Source organism: Pogona vitticeps, chromosome 4, assembly GCF_051106095.1.
Source record: "Pogona vitticeps strain Pit_001003342236 chromosome 4, PviZW2.1, whole genome shotgun sequence".
NCBI classification, from domain to species: Eukaryota; Metazoa; Chordata; class Lepidosauria; order Squamata; family Agamidae; genus Pogona; species Pogona vitticeps.
Window position 1 is genome coordinate 171,978,690 of NC_135786.1, and position 11,193 is coordinate 171,989,882.

Sequence of the window (11,193 nt, forward strand, 5' to 3'; positions counted from 1 at the left end):
TTCATATAGCATGGTGTTAAATTGTGGGATTCATACACACCATGTGGAAAAGAAGATGGAGTGAAAGCTGTGGACAGGGTGCTTTTCCTTGGGCATGAACTGGTTCCCCTTTGCTTCCTTCCCTCCTCCAGCTTCCCAGTTCTTTGCTTTCTTTAGAGATGTTTTCCTACAAGTAGACCCTTCAGGGCCATTGATTCCCCAAGGGCACCCACAGGTGTCAAGACCATAGCAAGGCATATGTACTGCTGAGCAGTTCCTCACTGGAAAAGGAATTGGTTCTCCCAACTGGCATTTTGCCTGTGTTCGAAGCCTACTTTTTCTACCTCCTTTTAGCAAAGCACGCAGAGCTTTATCAGAGCATGAGTCCCAGCTTATTTGCTGCCCTTTCATCATGAGGACTTGGCTAAATGTACACAATCTGGAGCAGCCTTTGCTCAAGGCAAATGACATAAAGAAGGAAGAGACTGGCATTTCACTTTTCACTGCAGTGTCATTCAGGTCATTCTTGAAATTATAGACAGTGGCTTCTGCAACATTAACAGCCAACTTTAGATTATTAACAGTGCTTTGGAAAGCAGTTCATTTGCAATGCTCACATGCACTGGATTCATCCAAATTATAAGGTGTGGGGAAATGGGCAGTCAAACCTTCTGGCCTCCTGGATGCAGTGAGTGATATAATTAATCCTTTTTCTCATTTATATTTTCCTAGCAGTACTCTAAACAACCTTGCCCTCTATTTTCTGATCTTTGCCTTTGTCAAAGAAGGAAGAGGAAAGCAAGGGTGCCTCGACAGTGTCTTGTTCACTAGACTCCATACATTTTCATTTATTGCATTATTCATGCTTTGTATAATAGTAATAAAATCTTGAATAAAGTACAACTGCTACACTTGTTCTCATTTAATCTGTTTACCTTTCAAGATGGGTAGTAGCATTTTTAAGCACTAAGGGCTTCTGCTTTTTGCTAAGAACACGTAGTTTCAATTAGAGATGAAATTTATGTATTTTCTGATCTACAAATACGATCAAACTGCATTCTGTGAGTTTCACCTATTTTTACAGGCACCTTGCAAAAACCTAAATGTGATGCACGTGGGCAAAAAGCCTAAACTGGAAGACTTTGAGACTTAGCTAGGCCAAGCTCTGCCTGTGTCCTGTGCCTTGATTCTATTAGAGCGTTATTTGTGAACAGGACACCTGAGCAGAAGTTGGCACAGATAAGACTGAAGTCCTTCCATTTTAGGTCTTTCTCTCCAGGTACATCCTATTCAACTATTTGCAAGGTGTCTGTAAGGGAAGTAAAATTCCCAGAGTAAGTATGAGCCATGTGCAAATGTGAATCCAAAATGCTTGGAAAACCAGGGGAGAGTTACTAGATTTATTTGTTTGTGGATGCTACCATTGCAGTTGACACAACTGAGCACAACTGCTACCTTGGCTTACGTGTTCAGTCATGCAACTGACCACGAATGGTAGCTTCACAGCCAAGAGCAGTCACACTTCTCCCATGCCTTGAAGCAGAAGCAAAATACTACCCGCTCACTCACATCAAGTTGCTGCTGCTGTGGTGACATCACCCTGCCAGAGGAGGTCATAGCGGCATGGCATCCGGACATGAATCCCACTTGAGAAGGCAGGGTATGGGGCACCATGTGCTACTCCCTGAGAAGGAAGAGGCTGAGAGCTGTGCCATGTCCCACCTGTCTGCTCCCCAAAAAAGGATGCAGTGGCAGCAGTGACACCTCTATCCACTTGAGCAACAAGTGACACTCGGCATATCCTTTATGACCCCACCTGCCCAGTGAGAAAGGAAAAGGAGAGGTTGTTGTGGGTTTTTTGGGCTCTTCAGCCGTGTTCTGAAGGTTGTTCTTCCTAACATTTCGCCAGTCTCTGTGGCCGGCATCTTCAGTCCAGAGCACAGAGTGCTGTCCTCTGAAGATACCAGCCACAGAGACTGGCGAAACGTCAGGAAGAACAACCTTCAGAACACGGCCAAAGAGCCCAAAAAAAACACAACAACCATTAGATCCCGGCTGCGAAAGCCTTCGTGAAAAGGAGAGGCATAGGCAACAATGACAAAACGGAGAAAGGCCACCTAGCCACAAAGAAGATGGGGGTGGAGGTGACCACAGTTTAATTAATTGGGGGCTCTGGAAAGATGAATGGGAAAATGGCAGCTCCCCACAGCAGTAATGATCCCGCTAGATCAGGCAATGGGGATGGGGAATAAATTTGAGGCAACTGTATCACTGAGACTAATGACAAAGCCAGGTCTGTTCACAGCCAACTTTATATGCATGTTAAGATGTTTCCTGTGAATTTACATGGCTTTTCAGGGAGGTAAAATAGCCTTTGAAACTAACCTGGCTCATACTGGAACAGTGAAGTAGACTAAACAGAAATGAGGAGAACATATTAACCTCAGAATAATAAGAGCTTTAGTCTAATGTAAGATAATGAGTAACAACCAAAATATTGGAAACATTGACATGATCCAATCCAACTCAAATACAGTGAAGTCCTATTAACTTAATAAACTTCCTGATAAGTAAATATTTATGATTCTTCTCAATATTATAATTCTGTAAAGGTTGGGAAAATATGCAATTAAAAAAATAACATGACTAAGAGTAAATAAATTTTAACATGAGTTCTAGAGGCCAGCATAATCTGTTAACCAAAATGCTGTCTCATACAAGCAATGTGGGATATTTTACATTTAAAAAATGAAATGCGCTTTTCTCTGCAAGGAAGGAGTGATTATAGCTTTACTCTGGGGCATGAAAAAAGCCAAAGGCTAAAGAAAATAAAATCAGAATTATTTTCAAAGGGCCAGGGATCTAAACATTGTATGGATCTGATTTAATTTACTATCGCCAAATATGAATGAATTTTTCTAGAATGCTCAGATGCAAACAAAAGAGATCTGCAATGACACCCCAGTACTGTACAACAAACTCTGAATATGCTATATATTCTTGTCAATGACTTACAACCAGGTGGGCTATTCCTTAATTGATGATTTCATTATTTCATTCAGGCTACAAAAGAACTACACTATCATTCTGAAGCAATTATGTATTTCCATTCTCCCACAATTCTCTCTGTCTTTCAGCAGTCTCCAAGATACACTGTTTAAAAGTTTAAGATAACAGTGGATGCAATATTTGTTGATTCATTACAGTGCATTGATAACTGTTTATGGACAAGTGATATCTACATGCAATGACACCTTAAAATGTGCAGTTAAAATTGGACAAGAGAGTACACAGATACAAATAAATATTCATTTCTATGAGGGGCTGGCACAGAATTCTAGAAATATTGGTACTAGACAGCTGAAATTAGAATACAGATGTGATGGTGGAACTGAAATGTGTACAAAAGGAAAGAAGGCAGATTGTTTTGTGGTGGAGCCCTGGCAGAAGGTTGACAGGAGATGTGTTCCCCAATGTAGCTAAGCTAGGAAGAAGAACCCTATTATATGGATGAGTGGGGCCAGCAATGGCATCTTGTCATTCTAATGGGTGTAAGTAAGCAAGCTTAATTGCTCCTTGTCTTTTCAGAACAACTATCCACCAACAATCTCATTATCACACATACATACATTTATTGCATATCTCCAGGCCCCTTCCGGCAGACCTGGATGCAACTTAGGGAGAGATTTCTATGCATATTTCCTACAGCACTGTTTGTTCAATTCTCACCAGATGGAGATGACCTGCCTTTCACTTGAGCTACCAAAAGGATGACCAGAGGCAACGGACATGAATACAGCAAACAGAAGAAACAAAACCAGAGGGGCAGCAAACTGTCAAATAATAATGTAGCAAAGAATAAAATATGCCACATGATTTCTATTTACCAATAGTAATATGAAAAGTTTTATGTTAATGTATTTGATGATGCATGTTTCCCTGCTAAGTTGTTGGTTTGAAAAACATATAATTACATTGATACGAAGAGACTGGCACTAATTCAACTTTAGTCTTACCTGGAGTAAACACATTAGAATTAATGAGATATAAATTAATTGTGACTAATAAGTCTTACTTATTGGAAGGATATACTTAGGATATAGTCTAAATAGGACTAACGTTGGATTAATGCAGTGTCACTTAAAACCTTAATATCCCATTTGACTACTGGGATAAATCTATCTTAAAATATCCCCCAAAATTGATAATTACCAACACCCAACAAAGCACGGGGACTCTTCTCAGGAGTGAGATCTCAGTGAAATGCTGCTCATTTCCAGTCTCTACCACTGGAGCAATATAAACCCCATGTAAATTGGTTTCTACAGTGGCTCTTTAGTAAAGTTAAGAGACAGGGGTTAGTACTTGCTGAGGGATCCTAAGGAATTTCACACCTGGTCATATTAAAATTTTGTCTATAATATTAACGTTGTCTCTATAATATTCAATAGGCTGGCTAGATAGCTCACTGAGTCAGATATCTGTCCATGGAGCCAGAGTTTGGGAGTTCAGCTTGGGCAAGGTGCACAGTCTCAGGACACCCCGGAAGAAGAGAATGGCGAACCAACTTCTGAGTTTTTTCTACCTAGAAAACCCTGAGAAGGGTCACCATAAGTCAGAACTGACTTGATGGCACACAATTATTTTATTTCTTATAAATTATTTATATATTTATTATTTTTATATGACGTTTTCAATGTATTCACTAGGAAGATGTTATAATGTTATTTGTGACAAACAAATTACATGATATGGAGGCAAATTCTATACTGTATCTGATTCCACAAGAAGATTATGTGGCTGACTTTTTCATCCAACGTGTTGGCATTCACCAAAAAAAAAAAAGCTGTGGTAAATGATTGAAAATGTTTGCAGAGTTCACAATGAATAACAATATTTACAACAGTACAATAGAGTTCAAAACAATGGACTTCAATTACAGGAAACTAGACTGAAGTTAAATATTAGTTAAATGTTTCTGTTAGAGAACTTCAGCAATGAAACAAGAAGGTTGCTAGACAGCACAGTTTTCTTTGCTCAATATTTTTAAGGAAAAACTGAGGTAGAGATAGAAACATTATTATTTAGAAATATTAGAAAGATCCTTCCTTATAAAATGATTTATCTAATTACCTCCACTATTTATATGGTGCATTTCTGGATAAATTGAACAATCATGTAACACATTGGTATAAAAATGACAATGAAATCACAATTCAATTCTTTAAAAAACCCTCCATTTTATGAATGTGGGATATAGTGCTTTTGTATCTACAATTCAAAACACCTGATATTGCTGCACAATATCATGCCCATGTTACAAGCAGGAAAAATAACATCAAACTTTGCATAGCAAAGGACTGCCTGAACGCTGATATTAATGTCAACAGTCAAGATGACCTAGAGGATACACCACTATTCACAAAGAGACACCAAACTGGGAAATTCCAGAACCTAATTCCATTTCCCATCAGTAAACAACATCCTATCCAACTATAAAGCAATTGTGAGGGCTGTTTTTCAAAAGGCCAAGTGAGCGCAACACATATACAACAGAGAGAAATACATACATTTTAACCTCTTAGGTAAACTGTTACTACTATTAGTTTACTACTACAAACATGTCATCTGCCTGTTCTCCAAATGATGTCTCCTCACCTTTTGAAATAAAAAAGGAGGTGGCTGGGAATTAGCAAAAACTGTCACTTGAAATCAAAGTCAGAATGATCCATACTGTACTATATAAAGACAGCTAGTGCAGAAAACCCAGGGTGGGGAGGATCAACTCATTTGAAATCAACTCCCTCAAATTTAGCACAAAGCAAGAGAGGACTGCTACAGCTGTACCAAGTTTGATGCTCATCTGAAGTCCAGTTTCAAAGTCTTTTGTTTTGTTTTGGGCTCCCCCATTTTAAGAATTCCCCTGTTGAATGTTGATTTGCTGTGCTGCAAAATATCATAACTATGCTCTCATGCAGCTATAATACTCCATTGTAATTTATTGATTTATTGCAATATTACAGTACTGTTATATTTTAATTTAAAACATTATTCACTCAGTAGAAACCATTTTTCTACAGCATGGTCAGTAGAAGCTGATCAGTTTAAAAGCCACTTGTTCTAAAAGACATTTTGAATGCTAATCACGAAGGAGGCAACAGTACACCCTTTGGGAAGGAATTCCACAGCGCAGATGGCTTTGTCCTAGTCCTTATTAGACTGAACAAGAACTGGCAAGTCTTCCAATGCTAATATCAGGACAGGTTGATTCATATAGATACATAGAGTATTTTAAAGTGACTTCAAACTGGGGCTTCAAAGGTCAAGGCCAGCACTTCGAATTTGACCTTGAAACATAACCAATAACCTGTGCGCCTGGTACAGAACAGCAGCTATGTTCTATTCCAACTGTAATTTCTTTTAGATAATTCACAGTAGAAGGTTTGTATTGGTATAGTCTAAAAGTAACTAACATAGTTCTGGCTAGATCCATTTTCTCTAAGTAGATTGCAGGTGGCATCCTAGCTTGAATTGGAGAGATATACTTGTGGCTCCTATGTCCTTTGAGCTGTATTTCCACAAACAGCACAGAGTCCAATGAACCTGGTCTTTCGACTAGAAGGCTACACTGTTCACACTCTCCACCCAGATGATTTGGTTTCCCTAATCACAGCACCTCCATGTCGTCTTGGAATAAATGTGTTCTTTTTCTATTGCAAAAGCATCTTCATATTCCTGTCCAGGGATTTCACAGTCTCCCTACAATCTGAAATTGGAAACAAAGTTAGAGATGCATCTTCGGAGATCATTTCTCCAGAAAGATCTAGACCCATTGCAGTATTGATTGCATTTCCTAAAACCGACTCAGTCACGCAATGCAGAAGAATACTGTGTTTGATTATCTCAAGAGCCACCACAAGGCTCAGAAGAATAGGACTACGTGTCCTCCACATCCTCTTCATGAAGAGATCATTCATCAGGCCAACCATGATCTCCATTTCAAGACCAGGCCTAAAATCAGATGGGAAGAGATCCAAATAATCAGTTTACTCTAAGATTCCCTGCATTTCAGAGCCTAGTACCAGCACTTTGCTGAGGAACTTGTTACAGAAAGTAGAAGCTAATTGTCCTAAATCATAGCATCATGGTTATGGGTTTCTTTTCTCAAAAAACTATTCCTCTGCCACCTTTTTAAGGGAGGCAGAAGCTACCCCCTCTCTCAAGGAAACAAATTACTTTAAACTCCACAATCCCATCTGATTTCAAGAACCAGGGCAGACAAAAGACTAAATTCACACGTAACTCTTCAAGCGGCACATCTTGACGGTTGCACGAAATGAATAACATTTGAAGTGACAGAACCACACAGTGCCCTAGCTTTATCTGATTCTATAAAAACTACAGCATCCATGTCAACTTGGATATGAGTGATTTTATTTGTAGAATGTAGTGCAAAAAATTATATCAAATGTTCAAATAATCTACCACTTTCTACGCGTGTGCACACACACACACACACACATTTCCTTATTTGCAGGCCTTTCACCATTCCAGCTAACTGGCAAACACTTATGTGATGGTGAAGAAATTTTTCTCCACAACCATCGCCTCTAAACACAAATACGGGTTCATATCTGTGTTAATTGCATTTCCTACAGGTTTTCTTCTTGTGCCCTCTTCATCTAGCCCAACCTTTCACTATTTTTATCTCCTCAGTATAATAGTGAGAAACCATAGCTGTATGCTTTGAGGACATTGGAGAGCAATTGTATTTGTCTCCCTATTCAAGGCAGAGATCAGAGCCTCAACTGGACCACTGTCTAAGCCTGGAGGAAATCCTCCAGTGATATCAGAAAATCTTATGAAATTGTCAGTCTCTGAGAGCAGACCAGAGGTTCCAGGCAGCCTGAGGTCAAAATTGGTCAGGTGATTATCTGTCAAAGAAAGTGGGATTATTGCTTTCTCCTCAGCGCTCAGAAAACTCTATCCTCATCTGTTGCAGAAAAAATAGATCCCTAATGCATTCTGCCTAAAATGAAAGTAGCTAATTACAAGCAACATAATTCCCTACAGCTGATTACTTGGAGGTAATGCATAAATCGGTGGTAGTTGCCACAAATTTAATTTTAGATATAATGAGTAATATTTATTTCTTTTCAGAAGTTACATTGCAAAGGCATTTAAGGCATTTTTAAGAGGCATGTTGACGCCATTCATTTGTCAGTCTAAGTGGCATGGCCAGGATTCTTTGATTTTGTCTTTCTTCCTTTTATAAATATTTCCAAGCTACAATGTCAGAATTAGCCACCAGAGGGAAGCTGAGAATATTTCCCTGTGTTTCCTGACCTGGTTATGATGACAGAGGAGTGTGTTAATAACACACACCACAACCAATTACTTGTACAACCAGAGGCAACATAACATAAAACATAACATTCTGAGGTTTGACCTGCTGTGTCCACTAGCAATATAATTTGATGCAGGTCCATAGTTGTCATATACTGTAAGCTATAAAATTTAGAGCCAACCCAAAGTGACCTAAATGTGGATGTTAAAGTTAAAGGTCTGTATTTTCTCCCAGGTTAAGGCTAAAGATATTACATGTAACTTCATGTACGCTGATATGGCATTCACTGACATCACTCACAGGCCTACAAAGACTGCCAGAATTACTAAGACTTGGGGCGGGCCAAAAGGGGGAGACAGCACTAATAGGATTCCTCCTACTTATTGCTTATACATTCTAATATTAAATGGGTGTATAAATAAAACTTTTTAATGTTCTGTGCTCTTTGGTACTTATGCTGAGTCAGTCTGGACACAGCAGAGGTACCAGCTGGCAAATTCAGGACTAGGGTGCAGCCTGTTCTGTATGGGTCACACTCCTTCTGATGGATCACTTTTTTAGTTTGGGAGTGATTCTGGATCTAACCTTGCTCTAGATTAAAAGGCTGCTCTTGCCCGGATATTTCTCCCTAGTCTGAGTTGGTGTTCCAGTTGTGTCCCTTGTGGGGGAAGTAGATCTGACCACAGTTCCCAATTAGATCACCACAGCAGTATGTGGCACATAAGGAGCGTTCGGCTAATGCAAAATGCAGCAGCTGAAATGCTTTTCAAGGTCTTTTCTCCCAATGATATTAAAGTGGTCTTCTTCCACTTGCATGGGTTTTTACTTTGTAACCAGGCCCAGTTCAGGGACCTAGGACTTATGTGTAAAGTCCTAAGAGACTTTGGACCAAAGTTTCTGAAAGACTATCTCTTCCTCTATGAATCTACCCTAGGTTGCCATATCTTTTGGAGCATGTCCTACTATTTAAAAAAGGCTAGGTTTTAGAGAATGTAGGGCCTATTTCATATTATCATCCATGCTGTGGAATTCTCTTGCTAGATTAGTCTCATCCTTGATGATTTTTAGGTAGGCAGTAAAACCCCTCCCTCCCTCCCTCCCTCTCTCTCTAGCTTGTAACAGTGTTAAACTTAAGATGAATGACTTTGACTGGGGTTCATTTTAATGTCTAGCTGTTTGCTCAATTGTTGTTTTGCAAATGATCACAGATGGTTCATGACTGAAACAGGGAAGTGTTTGCCAAAATTAGGGGTTGATGTGCCTCCAACACCCCATGTCAGACTATGAGCTACCTCTACAGATCAGTTTCTGGGGTTGTTGTCCTCTTGCATGGAGCACATAACTTTGGAAGGGATTCATATGGAGTGGTAAGAGATGAAAAGAACATGCATTTTGTCAGCCAGCCAAATCAATCCTGATATCACAGTTATCACAGCCACATCACCACAACACCTTCTTTCTATACTCATGGCCATATAATAAAGATTTGGTTTGATTTGATTAGGCTTTATTTGATTTTGAGAGCTTTTTTGGCAGGGGGGTAAATGGCAGTACTGTATAGAAATGACTGGTTATATATAAAGAACAAATGACTATAGGTGAAAAGGTGAACCTAAATAATGGTGATTAAAACACTCATACTTTCAAGTGTATTAAATATTGTCAGGTGAGTTTTTTTCATAAGAAGGTTATGTCCCACAAACTGAATGAAATTATAATTTTTTTATTTTATTTTTTTAAGAAAAGGAGGAAAACCTCTATTTTTTCCAAAATCCAGTATGGAGTGAAAAGCAAGCATTGACCACTATTAAGATGATAATTTAAAGTAATTCTGTATGCAGAGATCAGCTGTAAAGACAGACTAGATGACCACCTGGAAGCAATGCATGAATTTTGCATTGTTTAAATGTCCCCATCCTTTGAGAAAATAGTTCATGCTGGCTCTGCTCATATTGTCAGAAAGAAACTTGCATAAATCAGTTTTGACAAGTCCACAGATGCTCATTTGATCATATGTACATATACTGCCATCAGAGCAGAATGAACTGAAACAACACTTTGGGGCTAGTTTTAAAAGTAAGACTAGTCAGAACTTTCCAGCTTCCTTGTGTGACAATATACTGTGTTTCCCCCAAAATAAGACAGGGTCTTATATTAATTTTTGCTCCAAAAATGCATTAGGGCTTATTTTCAGGGCATGTTTTATTTTTTTCATATACAACAATCTACATTTATTCAAATACAGTCATATCATCTCCTTCTTGTTGCTGCACAATGCTGCACAATGGTGGAGGGCAAGGTTTCACTTAACTGGGGCTTATATTTGGGGTAGGGCTTATATTACGAAGGGACATGGTGGCACTGCGGGCTAAACCGCAGAAGCCTGTGCTGCAGGGTCAGAAGACCAAGCAGTCATAAGATCGAATCCACGCGACGGGGTGAGTGCCTGTCACTTGTCCCAGCTCCCGCCAACCTAGCGGTTCGAAAGCATGCAAATGCAAGTAGATAAATAGGGACCACCTCGGTGGGAAGGTAACAGCGTTCCGTGTCTAAGTCGCACTGGCCATGTGACCATGGAAGATTGTCTCTATGGCTCTATGGCTTGGAAACGGGGATGAGCACTGCCCCCTAGAGTCAGACACGACTGGACAAAAAAGAATTGTCAAGGGGAACCTTTACCTTTACCTTTACCTTATATTACGAGCATCCTGAAAAATCATACTAAGGCTTATTTTCAGATTAGGTCTTATTTTCAGGGAAACAGGGTAATAGTAAATTAGGAGTGCAAGAATAAATCCTAGGGTGGTGGGATACACCAGCCTTTTCCATTGGCAATGGTAACAGACACAGAACTGCAGGTGGAAACA